This window comes from Cryptomeria japonica, chromosome 3 (genome assembly GCF_030272615.1).
Source record: "Cryptomeria japonica chromosome 3, Sugi_1.0, whole genome shotgun sequence".
Classification (NCBI taxonomy): Eukaryota; Viridiplantae; Streptophyta; class Pinopsida; order Cupressales; family Cupressaceae; genus Cryptomeria; species Cryptomeria japonica.
Window position 1 is genome coordinate 196,563,696 of NC_081407.1, and position 14,278 is coordinate 196,577,973.

A 14,278-nucleotide genomic window follows, 5' to 3' on the forward strand; every position below is an offset into this window, starting at 1 on the left:
TCATGCTTCCAATCCAAACTCTGGATCTATGTGGCACATATAGTGTCATTAGAAGGAATTATACCTCTAGTGATGACCACATCAATAACCATATCCATGATTTCCTGCCATTGTTTTCTAGCACGCTAGTGTGAGGATTCCTCCATCTTATAGTTGTTAATTTATGTGGATACATTGTTTCTTGCTAAAACCAATTCAATATATCTTCTCAAATTATCAATAAATGGAAGGCCTTTAGCCTTCATCTTCTTAACCCAATCTTTTGTAATCTTGTTGAAATTACTATCTAACCTTAGTTTGGTCACTAACTCTTTGTTGACAACTGATTCAAGATTAAGTATTCCTTCTACAGGTCTTGAATCTCAAGGTGATGAACTCAACAATGACTTTAGGCATTCAAATAAAGTATCCACTAATGCCTTTAGGCCTTCTTTATGTAGTTTCTCCTTTTCAAGTCTTTCAATTATGCTAGTGGCCATGACCTGGACATTTTGTAGGTCTATATCCATGCTTGGGGGCCCCATGTCTATGTGAGTAAGGTTTAAGCTAGCTATGATAGCCTAACTTGGATCTTTCTAGGTAGTAGGGTGAGAAAATTCAAGAAAAAGGTGATCAGAATTTTCATCCTCGGTCAGGCAAGAGGTCATTTTGAGCTTCTTGTTTTTAGGAGCAGGGGTGGATTGCAATATTTGAGACACAATATCTCTCAATTTTTTTCTAATGGATTCAAATTTTCTTTTGTTGGAGAAAGATAGAGTTGCGTAATGTACAATCTAAAGAGGAAAGGCATGAAATAGTTTTCTTTTGCATCGAGACAACTTTAATAAATAACTAAAGAGGTAATGAAATAGTTTTCTTTTGCATTGACATCTTAAAAGGAGGTAATGCATGCATGAATTGGAACCATTCTATTGTTGTTTTTATAGTGCATGGGAAAACAAAAGGGGGAACATATTGTTGAGTTTTCTATAGCTTGAAAGGTGTGTAATGTGGAAGTTGCTTAAGTGCGGTTTGAATTGAATGTTCAACAAGAGAATGTTTTCTATTTTGTAAATAGAATGTTTCCTAGAGTTGTGAGGTTAACACCAAGAGTGGTTTTATGTGTGAGTTAGTCTAAGTTATGTGAGACAAGTTTCCTTTCTCTTGCATTATGTAAGGAAAGTTCCAGTTTGTATCATGTAAGGAATGTTTCTCTTAGGTCATGTCATGTGAGGAAAGTTTCTCTTCTCTTGCAAGTTGATATTTCATAAAGGGATATTTATGTTGTTACTACTGATTAAGTTGCCATTAGTTTTATGTTCAAAGTTATTCTATATACTCTAGTCGGTTACTACTACTGAGATATTCAGTCTGTATGCACAGTCTAGTCGTTTACAGAAGAAAGTAGTCTCAGAGTGTAGTTTACACCGAGCTGTCTACTGAGTATCATTTCATGTCTACCGAGCAGCAAAGATGACACACTGAGTGAAACGTGTTACTAGTTTCATTGAACCTGGACATACATATGAAAACGTGTTACAAGATCGAGGCACATAGAACCGTTATCACATTGGAAATTGCACTTAAAGATTGTGTATGATTTTGAGGTCATCTAACCAATGAAATATTTTGCATGGTTATTCATTTGATAAAACATGTTTGTAGGATCGAAGCAATGAATGGATCACCGACATAAGAGATCTATTTATACAGCATGAGTTAAGAATTAAAAAGTTGTGTGCATGAGTGTAAGAAGACTGTTACAGAGACACGGAGGTCACTGAGAAGGTTTTCAAAGGACAGTCAAAGAACAGAGTAGACAGAAGGGTTTACCGAGTTACTATATGGGTTATCGAGGTATGCTATAAGCAAGGTAATCTATTCTAAGCACATAGAATTTGCTATAACATTTCAGATGTAAAGTTGCAGATATTTGTAATGATTTATTGTAATATTTTGAAGTTGTAAGAGAAACCTTTAACAGGGTAAAAGACTCTAATCAAGTCTATAAATTGTAAAGCCTCTAACTAGGTGCATAATTTAGAATAAGTGTTGTAAAATCCTTTAGCAAGGTAGATCTAATAGATCTTGTTACTCCTAACAAGGTAAGCTATCATAAATAGCTAAACATGTAGCTCTAACCGAGCACTCTTTATTATTGCAGTAGTGAAGTTATGGGTGCCATCCCCACCACAATTTTTCTCTCTAACCAAGAGTTTTTGCGTAACCAAAATGTATGTGTTATGGAGTGAATCATGTATGATCGTTATCTATTTGTTTTAGCTTTATATTATGTTACTGCACTATTCGGTTTATGCATAACAGTAAAGTTATTGTTGAAGAAAAGTTTTGAAGTACTGATTCACCCCTCCCCTCTTAGTACATTAGCTTTCCATATTGGGCCTAACAATTGGTATCAGAGCTTGAATCTTGGAAAAGGGTTTAACTGCCTAAAGAGAAAGATCTTATCAATGGAAGGCTATAAACAATCTCGGAGGATTGTATATCTACAAGAAGAGATGGATCATGCTAATCAAGTAATTGCACTGGCTGATCAACTAAAAGCAATGAAAAGAGAACATGAACATTTCAACACACAGATGATTGAAAATATTGATGCATTGAGGACAGCCGAGGATAAGGTAAGAGATCTAGAAAGAGAGAAACAAGATCTTGAAGTCTTAGTATCTGATAAGAATGATGAAATCATAAGGATGACTGGAATTCAACAAAACCTGTCAGATCAACTAGGTTATGCACATCATGAAGCAAATCTGAAGGATGATGAGAATCAAGCATTGAAACTTGAAGTGTCAAGGTTGACCGATGAACTTGAAACAAAGAAGAAATCCAAAGAAATACTAAAGAAGAGTTATGAAGAATCAAAGATGTTAGATGAGCAACTGAATACAAGACGACCCAACAAAGATGCAGGACTCGGTTACAAAGGAAAACACTCTACCGAGAAGGGAATTCATACTACCGAGAGAGGAGAATCATCAAAGCAAGCTGGAAACAAGAAGAACATCAAAAGAAAGAAGCCTATTTGCAACTACTGTGGAAATCAAGGTCACACTGCCAACATGTGCCAAATCAGAAAAGGTAAGCAATAGAATGTCACTAAGTCCAATAGTTATTGTTTCAATTGCAATAAATATGGTCACACATCTAATAAATGTAGGACAAAGTCTGTTAACAATTATCAGAAGGCAAAATTCAAAGGGTTTTGTAAAAACTGCAATAGATATGGACATAGTACCGAGAAGTGTTGGCTTAAGGAAAAGAACTATATGTGGTATGCACACCGAGCAAATGCTAGAGGTTACCGAACTCACACAGATCCTTACCGACAGTATTCTGCAGTACCATGGGATTACAATACAAGGATATGGTGTGAATGTTGTGGAAGATATGGACATATAAGTGCCAACTATTTTATAAGGTTTGGGATGAACAACCGAAGATCATGGAGAAATCCTGGTATGGCATGTTTTCATTGTCACAAAGTTGGACACTTAGCTGGAGATTGCAGAGATCAACCTAGAAAAGATACTGAGGAAATAAAAGAAAAATTAAAGATGATTTGGAAAAAGAAGGAAATTGTGTCAAATGAAGAAAGCACCTTACCTACCGAGTTAGGTGCACCTATTCCAAATTAATCGGTAAAGGTATGAAGAGATTGCATTCTCACAAGGCTAAATCTTAACAGTTCCTATTTTATTATGTACTTAATTCAAATCTGCATAATTAAGATGTAATAGTAAGTTTGAAATTCTATCAAAGTATTTTGAAGCACTTTACAGGAAACCTGTCAAGTCGGTGAATGCAGGAAACCTGTCAAGTTGGTAAATGAAGGAAGTTTGATTACTCAGTTAAAACAAAAAAGGAGAATAAAAAAGTGGAACCGAGTGCATTTAATGTTTTTGACCTAACCTGCACGGAGCCTGATAAGGCATATTGTGTATTTAAAAGCATTTTCGCAGTCATTTTCACTTACCAAGTTTTCGAGACAGCAGAGCAAAGTGAATCTAAGGTGATCAAACCTCCTACAAAGAAAATTCAAGGTATTTACATCAATCTCAATGCATTGTTAAGCTGATTTACCAATCTTATCTAGTTGCCATTATCTGCCAAGTATAAAGCGTCAGTTGTTTGAAATCTTGAAACCCTAAGGATTCTTTGTTAGCTTTTATCTGAAATCTAAAATGGCGCCTAAGATCCAAGATCCCATTGTTGTCAAGAATGTAGAGAAGACCTCACTAAAATACTCTTTGACTCCCAAAGTTGCATCTGAACCAGATGACAAAACCGCATTTTCACTCATCCCGGATAGAGTGTTATTAGTCGAGGATGTGAGATTCTTCACCAAATGTCGTGTTGAAGAACTCGGTCATGTTGAAATCAAAGACACCTATGATGAGCTGTGCACCGATGGTAAATTAAATAGCAAGTATGAACACATCAAGATCAAGGGATTAATTGAAGCCCTAACCTATCCCCGTGTGTTCAAACCCCAGTGGGTCAAGTTTGTTCTAAGCAGAGTTCACAATGATTTCATGTGGCTAGAAGAGCAACCATTTAAGATTACCAAGGAAATCATTCATTTGATTACCGGTTACCCCATTTATGATCATGCCCGAGCCCAAAAGATGATATCACAAAAGGAATTGATCAGTTTAACCAGAGTGGAATCAGATTGCAGAGAATTGAAACTGAATAATGTCACAGATGAAGAACTAAAATTTCCATTAGAGTTATAGGTTACTGTTTCTTCCAATCAGCAAGGGAAAATAGTGTACCCTATGCAGCAGTAGACTTGGCATACAAAATTGTGAAAAAGGGAATGAAAATTGATCTATGTGAGGTGTTGCTAAAGAACCTGTTTGAGAATCTGAACACCATCAGGAAGCTGAAGAAGAACAACTCAGCTAATACACTAAAGTTTGGATCATTACTTTTATGCATGTTTTTCTATTTTGAAAAATTCTTTCCATCAGTCGATAAAATTGTTTGGGAACTACATCGACCAATCACCCATCAGATCAATGACTTCATCAAGAAGTTAGGTGATAATTTCAATGATATCATGGATGATTACTTCAGTAAATTTCAAGAGAAAATGCATAACAGGTACTGGATTCCACCCCAACTAGTGGAGAAATATAAAAATGACATATGTTTTGAAGTTGACACTGATTACTATTATGTGAATGTTGTGGAACCAAGAACTCAATCTTTGTCACCTATGGGTTATGAAATTGATTTTGACATCACACAACAACAAATTGATGCATTTCTTACATTGCCAAGACATGTTACCGAGCTAAGGTATGGAACCTATGAAGAGGTGAAACAAAAAGTGAAAATGAGCATTGTAGTACCCAAAGCTACAAGAAAGGCAACAAAGATTATAAAGGCATTATCAGAGAAATTCGGAGAAGACTCTTCCTCTACACCTGTCAAAGGCACCATTGCCATTACCAAAGAGGAATCTGAAGCCCAAGAGGCAGCTATAACACTGAGCATCGAATTGCCTAAGGGAAAAGTGTTGAAGAGAAAGAAACAGGACACATCAAAGGCCTCACCAACTCCACCTCCAAAGCGACCTAACACTAGAGCATTTGCAACTTCATCGAGTAAGAAAACAAAGAGTGTTACTGTTCCCAAGGTAACAAAGACCTATAAGAAATCTACTCGGAGACTCATTTTGGCAAAAGAGTCTAGTGATACCGAATCAGAGGATGCAAGCAAATTTCAGATTGTAAAGAGCAAGAAGGTAAATGTACATAGTGTTGAAAACTTCTGTGCTAATCTGAAAGAATATGGAGGATTTGGATCATTTAGATATGTTAAGTATGAAACCAGAGATAATGATGAGAAGAGACAAATTGAAGAAGCTTTCATCTACACACTTCTAAAATTCCGATTAGCTCCACTGGAACTAGCTAAGTCACTTCTGAATGAACTTTATTTGCATATTGATAATAGGTGGAAATATGCAATGGACTCGGAGAAATAGATCAGAGAAAGAAGTTCGGTACATCTCTTTCTTGACATGTCAGTAGCTGAAATAAAAGAACATCTGACAACCTACAACTCAAAGTTTCTTGTCAAACAGAGAGCCTTAAAACTGATGAATGGGCTGTATATTGAAGTGGAAAATGAGACAAAAGCAAAATGGCAAGAAATCTTTAAAGTCAAGGATGATGGTGAGCAAGCTGAAATTGAAATTGTTGATGTCACCGAGCATGATCCTGATGTTACCGAGCAAGACCCTGCTGACACCATTAAAATAGATGAAGATGTCATGGATACAGAGGCACTGGAATAGGAAATGATAGAAGGCAATGCATATGCAAAACTTGTATCTAGTGAATCATTCTTGGAACAAGTTCAGCCTTATCCACCGATTAAGCAACCTGTCTCAACCGAAACCCCTCAGGATACGAATCAAGTCACTGAAGGTCTCAAGTCTACAACAGGAGAAGGTACTACTCAAGAACAGACATCTCAAGCACCTTCTAGCACTGAGAATGTTTCAACTAAGACATCGAAGGACACTACAAAGGCTAAAGAAACCGACCAAAGTGTTGCCTCTACCGAGCAACCTACCGAGGGTCATCAAGCCTCACAAGCCATTGTCTTAGTTCCATCGGTGAAAGGTAAAGAAAAGAAGATGAAAAAGCATAGTTTTAAAGTTGATTTGTCAAAAACAATAGTGTTACCCAATGTAGATATATCAAAATTAAAGGACCAAGCACTCATTGATTTCGGTGAACTATGCAAAGCAAAGGCCGAACAAGAGAAGCAAATGGCCATTCAAAAGAAAAATAAGGTACTTCAGAAGGTGAAAGCACTCTTAATAGATATGCTACCTGAAGCTACAGTGTCAACAGATGCAGCCATCCACATTCAACTGGATGAACTCCTAACAAAGATAGAGACATCTGGAGTATTTGAGCAAGCTAAAAGACAAAGAGCTCACTGCAAAAATGATAGAAGAGGTACAGAAAGCTATAGCTATTGGCAAAGTTAAACTTGTCAAATTTATTGCTGAGTTGACTCCTCAACTCAAGCATATTCTTTATTTATTTTAGAAACTCTGCACATTTTCTTTATTCATTAAAGACATTAAAAATAATCAGAGGCAATTGAGAAAGAGATCACCGATCTCTCAAATAAGTTGACCACAGAGCCAAATTTAATTCAGAATTTTTATGCAAAGCTACAAAAGCTCATGGCTCAACAATTGGACCTAAGAAATGAAGAACACAATATCAGGATGGACATAATGACACTTTAGACATTATTCCTTCCTCATCTTTCATCCATCCAAGAACAGATCAACCGAGCCACCTCCCTATCTACTACATAAGAGGGAAGCACTATAGATGGATTAATATCATTATTGGCTGATATTCAAGCGCAAAATGCTTTAATGGACAGTGTAAAGAATGCACTCTCTGTCACTCTCACCGAAGCACGGACCAAGTACAATTCCATTTTTGATCAGTTACCACCCTCGAATGGTAATTAAGTTTTGATGTTTGTCAAAAAGGGGGAGTGATACAGTATTGGGGGAGTGATATAGTATTCAAAGTATCAAACAAAAGGAGTATAGTATACATGAGGAGTATACCGAGTAGAGCAAGCAGAGTATCCAAGAGCAGTAAACCAAGCAGTGAATAGGACAGTAAGAAAAGATCAAGAGCACTGCACATAGAACATTGATCACCAAGCATGCAAAAAAATTAGAGTTTTGTACAGTATATCGATAAGGGGAGTATATCTGGATATATTATTTCATTAACTATTGTATATACTGTTAGTATAGTCAAATTTTGCAAGTATATAGATTATTGAGTTATAACTTTGAAAGTAGTTTTTGTCAAACATCTCAACTAATGTCAAAAGGGGAGATTGTTACTACTTATCAAGCTGACTACTACCGATATATTCAGTCGGTATGCATAGTCTAGTCAGTTACAGAAGAAAGTAGTCTCAAAGCGTAGTTTACACCGAGCTGTCTACTGAGTATCATTTCATGTCTACCGAGCAGCAAAGATGACACACCAAGTTGATATACACCGAGTGAAATGTGTTACCAAATTCATTGAACCTGGACATACATATGAAAACGTGTTACAAGATCGAGGCACATAGAACCGTTATCACATTGGAAATTGCACTTAAAGATTGTGTATGATTTTGAGGTCATCTAACCAATGAAATATTTTGCATGGTTATTCATTCAATAAAACATGTTTGTAGGATCGAAGCAATGAATGGATCACCGACATAAGAGATCTATTTATACAGCATGAGTTAAGAATTAAAAAGGTGTGTGCATGAGTGTAAGAAGAATGTTACAAAGACACAAAGGTCACCGAGAAGGTTTTCAGAGGACGGTCAAAGAACAGAGTAAACAGAAGGGTTTACCGAGTTACTATATGGATTATCGAGGTATGCTATAAGCAAGGTAATCTATTCTGAGCACATAGAATCTACTATAACATTTCAGATGTAAAGTTGCAGATATTTGTAATGATTTCTTGTAATATTTTGAAGTTGTAAGAGAAACCTTTAATAGGGTAAAAGACTCTAATCAAGTCTATAAATTTTAAAGCCTCTAACTAGGTGCAACATTTAGAATAAGTGTTGTAAAATACTTTAGCAAGGTAGATCTAATAGATCTTGTTACTCCTAATAGGGTAAGCTATCAGAAATAGCTAAACATGTAGCTCTAACCGAGCACTCTTTATTATTACAGTAGTGAGGTTGTGGGTGCCATCCCCACCGCAGTTTTTCTCTCTAACCAAGAGTTTCTGCATAACCAAAATATATGTGTTATGGAGTGAATCATGTATGATTGTTATCTATTTGTTTTAGCTTTATATTATGTTACTGCACTATTTGGTTTATGCATAACAGTAAAGTTATTGTTGAAGAAAAGTTTTGAAGTATTGATTCACCCCTCCCCTCTCAGTACATTAGCTTTCCATATTGGGCCTAACATATGTAAGATCGTTGTAGCAACTAGGATTGTATTCTTGAAGGACAATTTTCTCTTGAGGTTGAATAGAAGATTCAACATTTGTGGGTTTTTCCCCACATTGGGGTTTTCTGGGTGAATATGTGCTCTATTATTTTGTTTGTGTGATTGGTTTCATGTGAATTTTCTTCCACTGTTCATTATTGTTAACTAACCCAGTGTATTAATTGTTATAAATCAGATAAGCAAGAATTGTTTTGGTTCTATTATGCGAAATTTATTGAGTAGTTAATTTTTGGTTGGGTTATAGAAATTAACATGGTATTAGATCTCTAAAATTTGAATATGAAGCCAAGATTTGTGATGCAGATTTTAAGAAGAAAAAAATTTGAATTTTGTCTCTAGTTTCTTTTGTGACTATGGCAACGAGTGTTTGATATGAGGACAAGCTTGAGAGTGCATCTAACTTCTCATAGTGGAAGGTTCAAATTACATCTGCTCTCAAGGAGAATAGGTTATGGATCTATGCTAGCACAAAAGTGACTCCACCAACATATTATCCTATTGCCCTAGATTTGAATGAAGTCAAGGAGGCTAAGGCTCAAAGGATAATCTTTGATGGGGTAAAAGATCATTTGATTCCTCATCTATTTAGGAAAGACACCACCAAGGAAATGTGGGATACACTCACAAAAAATTAGCAAAGTGACTATTAGAGTCGTAAGATGATGCTCAAAGATAAATTATATAACACCAAGATGTCCAAGGGTGAGAGCATGACCTCTTACTTGTCCAGGTTGACACAGGTCAGGGATGAGTTGGCTACTATTGGAGAGGCAATTGTTGATGATGAGCTCGTATAGATAGCCCTAAATGATTTTTTAAAGTATTAGGAAGTGTTTTGTCAAGTGTGTTGTCGACAGAGATTGCCTACCCGGCTAGACGAGGCTTTGAGATGATTTTGTCTAGGAAGAGATTCATGAAAATGTTGATCAAGGAGGTTAGACAAAGAAGGTTGATGATGAATAAAATCTTTCTCTTGCAAGAAAGGGTAAGCAGAAGTTCAATAAAGGGCAAACTAAAGGGTCTTCTTCTAAGAATGGGAAGAAGAAATATCTTAGTAAGATAAAGTATTTTTGTTGCCACCAATTGAGTCACTACGCCAGTCAATGTCCAAATAAGAAAAATAAGGATAGGCAGAAGAAGAAAGTTGTAGATACAACTAAGGTGGATGAGTTTACAACACGGTTTGAGAATGAGTTTTCATTCATTGACTATCTCTGAAGTTCAATTGCCAATAGTGTATGGTATATTGATAGCGGGGCTTCTTGCCACATGACAGAGATAATATTTCACAAAGTTGGAGGAGAAGAAGTTGGTTTTATGTATTGAGCTTGGCTCGACAATCCCAAGTACCTTACAAATGGTGTTGGCACGGTCAAGTTTCAAAGGGAGTCTGGCAAATCTCTATTGGTGGAGGATGTGTTGTATGTCCTTGGCATGAAAAATGATTTAATCTTTGTTTCTACTTTGGAGGAAAAGGATTATATCGTGACCTTTGAAGGGGGAAAAGTCTATATCTATCCTAAGAATTCCAATGTAGCAAAAGTAATTGGAGTTAGGCATGGTAGCTTGTTTCGATTGTAATTTGAGCCAACACATGCATTGGTGGGCAATTGTAGAGGGCTTGGAAAATTGTGGCACATGAGGATGGCTCATCTTCAATATGGAGCACTTAATGTGCTGAAGGAAATAGTGATGGGGCTGCCTGAGATGAAGATCGAAAAGCATATGGTGTGCAAGGCTTGTGCTCTAGGGAAATATGGTAAGACCAATTTTCCAAGTAGATCCTAAGGGATTTTGGATCTCATACACTCATATGTGTATGGGCCCATGTCAATAACATACGTGAATGGGTATGAGTATTATGTTACTTTCATTGATGATGTCTCAAGGAAGACGTGGATATATTTTCTAAAGAATAAAGATGAAGTCTTTGGTAGGTTCAAAGAGTTTAAGGCTCTCATGGAGAACCAAACAAAGAAGAAGATTGAGTGTCACTACTTATCAAATTTCCATTAGTTTTTATATTCAAAGTCATACTATAGATTCTAGTTGGTTAGCATTACCGAATCATGCAGTCGGTACACACAGAGAAGTTGGTATGAATAGTCTAGTCGGTTACAGAAGAAAGCAGTCATAGAACGCAGTATTCACCGAGTTGTTTACTGAGTATCTTTTTATGGCTACCGAGCAATAAAGTTAACTCACCAAGTTGATATTCACCGAGTGAAACGTGTTACCAGATACATTGCACCTAGACATGCACATGAAAACGTGTTACAAGATCGAGGCACATCTAACCGTTATTACATTGGAAATTGCACTAGAAGATTGTGTATGATTGCAAGGTCAATCTAACCAATGAAATATTTTGTTTAGTTATTCATTCGAGGAATCATGTTTGTAAGATCGAAGCAATGAATTAGATCACCGCTTTAAGAGATCTATATATACAGCATGGGAAGAGAGAAGAGTATGTATGTGTGTGCATGTATGTATGAAGGAAGACTATTACAGAGACACAGAGAGGTCACCGAGAAGGTTATCAGAGAATAGTCGAAGAACAGAGTAAACAGAAGGGTTTACCAAGTTACAATATGGGTTACCGAGGTATGCTATAAGCAAGGTAATCTTTTTCTGAGCACATAGAATCTGCTATAACATTTCAGATGTAAAGTTGCAGATATTTGTAATGAATTTATTGTAATATTGTGAAGTTGAAAGAGAAACCTTTAATAGGGTAAAAGACTCTAACCAAGTCTATAAATTGTAAATCCTCTAACCAGGTGCAACATTAAGATTAATGTTGTAAAATCCTTTAGCAAGGTAGATCTAACAAATCTTGTTACTCCTAATAGGGTAAGCTATCAGAAATAGCTAAATGTAGCTCTAACCGAGCAATCTTTATTATTGTAGTAGTGAAGTTGTGGGTGCCATCCCCACCGCAGTTTTTCTCTCTAACCAAGAGTTTCTGTGTGACCAAAATATATGTGTTATGGAGTGAATCATGTATGATTGTTATATGTTTGTTTTAACTTTATTTTATGTTACTACACTATTTTGTTTATGCATAACAGTAAGGTTATTATTAAAGAAAAGTTTTGGAGTACTGATTCACCCCTCCCCTCTCAGTACATTAGCTTTCCATATTGGGCCTAACATTGAGATACTAAAGTTTGATAATGGAGGCAAGTATACCTTGAATGCCTTCAAAGATTTTTGTGCTTAGGAAGGTATTAGGAAATAGTTGACAATTTTGTACAGCCCTTAGCGAAATGGGGTTACTGAACAAAAAAATAGGGTTATAGTTGGAGCAACCAAGGCCATATTTCATGATCAAGATCTGCCTTGGTTTTTATGGGCAGAAGCTTATAATAAAATTGTGTATTTTCATAATAGGAGCCCACACAAAGTGTTGGGAAAATTGAGTCTAGAAGAGGTGTTCACTGGGAAGAAACCAAATTTGGAGCATATTCGCATCTTTGGATGCCTTGTGTATTGTCATATTCTTGTGGAGAAGAGAACCAAGTTGGAACCAACTGTAGAGAAGGGTATCCTAGTTGGGTATAGTGAAACTTCTAAGTCCTATAACATTTACATTCCTACCCTCAAGAAAATAGTTGTTCACAAAGATGTGAAGTTTGAGGAGGGAAGGACTCTTCAGAATTCTGACAACTTGATGAAGGTTCAAGAGGAGGAGCAAGCATTCAAGGTTAAGGTTACACAAATTCCTCAGACTTCAGTCATGCAAGTTGGAGATCAGAGTAGTCAGGTCGAGAAAGTTGATCAAGAGGAAGAACAAAGGATTCCTCAACCTTAGACTCCTATCACGAGGAGGAGGAGAAATAGGGTAGCTAATCAAATAATTAGAGAGGCCCAAGAGTATGTTGGTGATCCTAAAGATTGAGTCAGATAGAGAAAGGCTCCCAAACGTTATTATGGTCATATGGCACTCATGAGTGAATTGATTAAGGTGGAGCCTTCCAACTTTTAGGAGGCGTCCAATCACCGGGTATGGAGGGATGCCATGGTGGAAGAGTATACTTCCATTATGAAGAATAACGTGTGGGAGGTAGTTCCATGACCTAAAAATAAGTCAATGGTGGGGTCGCGATGGTTGTATAAGATCAAGCATGTTGCAGATGGTAGTGTTAGACAGATCTGATACCAAGAGTAAACTGAGAGGGGGGTGAATCAGTTTACCATCAGAAATAGGAACTAATGCATATTAAAACCATTAAATTGAAGCACAAAGAAACCAACATAATGAAGAATAGAACATGAAAGCACAGTACACACAACACCAATATTTGACCTGGAAAAAAAGGTAAAGGGAAAAACCATGATGGGAAACCCTACCCACAATCAAATAATACTTCTACAGCAGTATGTGAAATTACAATGGTGATTGCATTTGCAATCAGGCCAACCGCCTAGAGCTCACTGCTCATCACAAAAAGAAGTCTCACTGACTTGCAAAAACATCGGATTACAAACCGGAAAGGATGAACTATGAAAGTAGCATCTCCTAATACTTGATACAGTTCCAGTTGAGCACAGATGTTTGCCCTACAATACAAAAACCTTCACCGAATGATATATCACTTGTTCACACATAAACCTTCCTTTGATAATGCAGACATAACCATTGATCCCATCCATCCATCGATATCTGAATTACATGAATAAGTCACCTATAAATACAGATCATCAACCTTATTGACAAGGTTGACTAAACCCTAAACCCATAATAACAAAAAGTACATTACATGGTATCACCAGACCAATATTATGATTTACATTACATAGCATGGACTGAAATCAAGTAACCAAATAATTCCATCCATCGTAAATTTCTCTAAGACCAAAATCCAACACGCTTCACCAACTGGTAGAAACCCTTAGTGAAGAAACACAGAAAGTCTAACCGGATCCAAATAGGACCACCATAATAGCATGCCAGCCAATGCAAAGTCACCAAACACTCGGAATATGATCAAGAAGCACCTTCAACATGAGAGAAACCAATTCCATAAGCCGGACAAAAATCGTCTGACCAAAACACCAAATATCTCTTACCAATAAAGCTAATCAATACTGGGAAATACCAACCGAGAACATAAGCAATACTTACCAGAGCACCAAAACATGAATCAACAGAATATGGTAAACAAATAACCATCCAGAGTAAGTATCTAAAATGAATTCCATAGATATGATCATACTAGATCAGAATCATAGCCA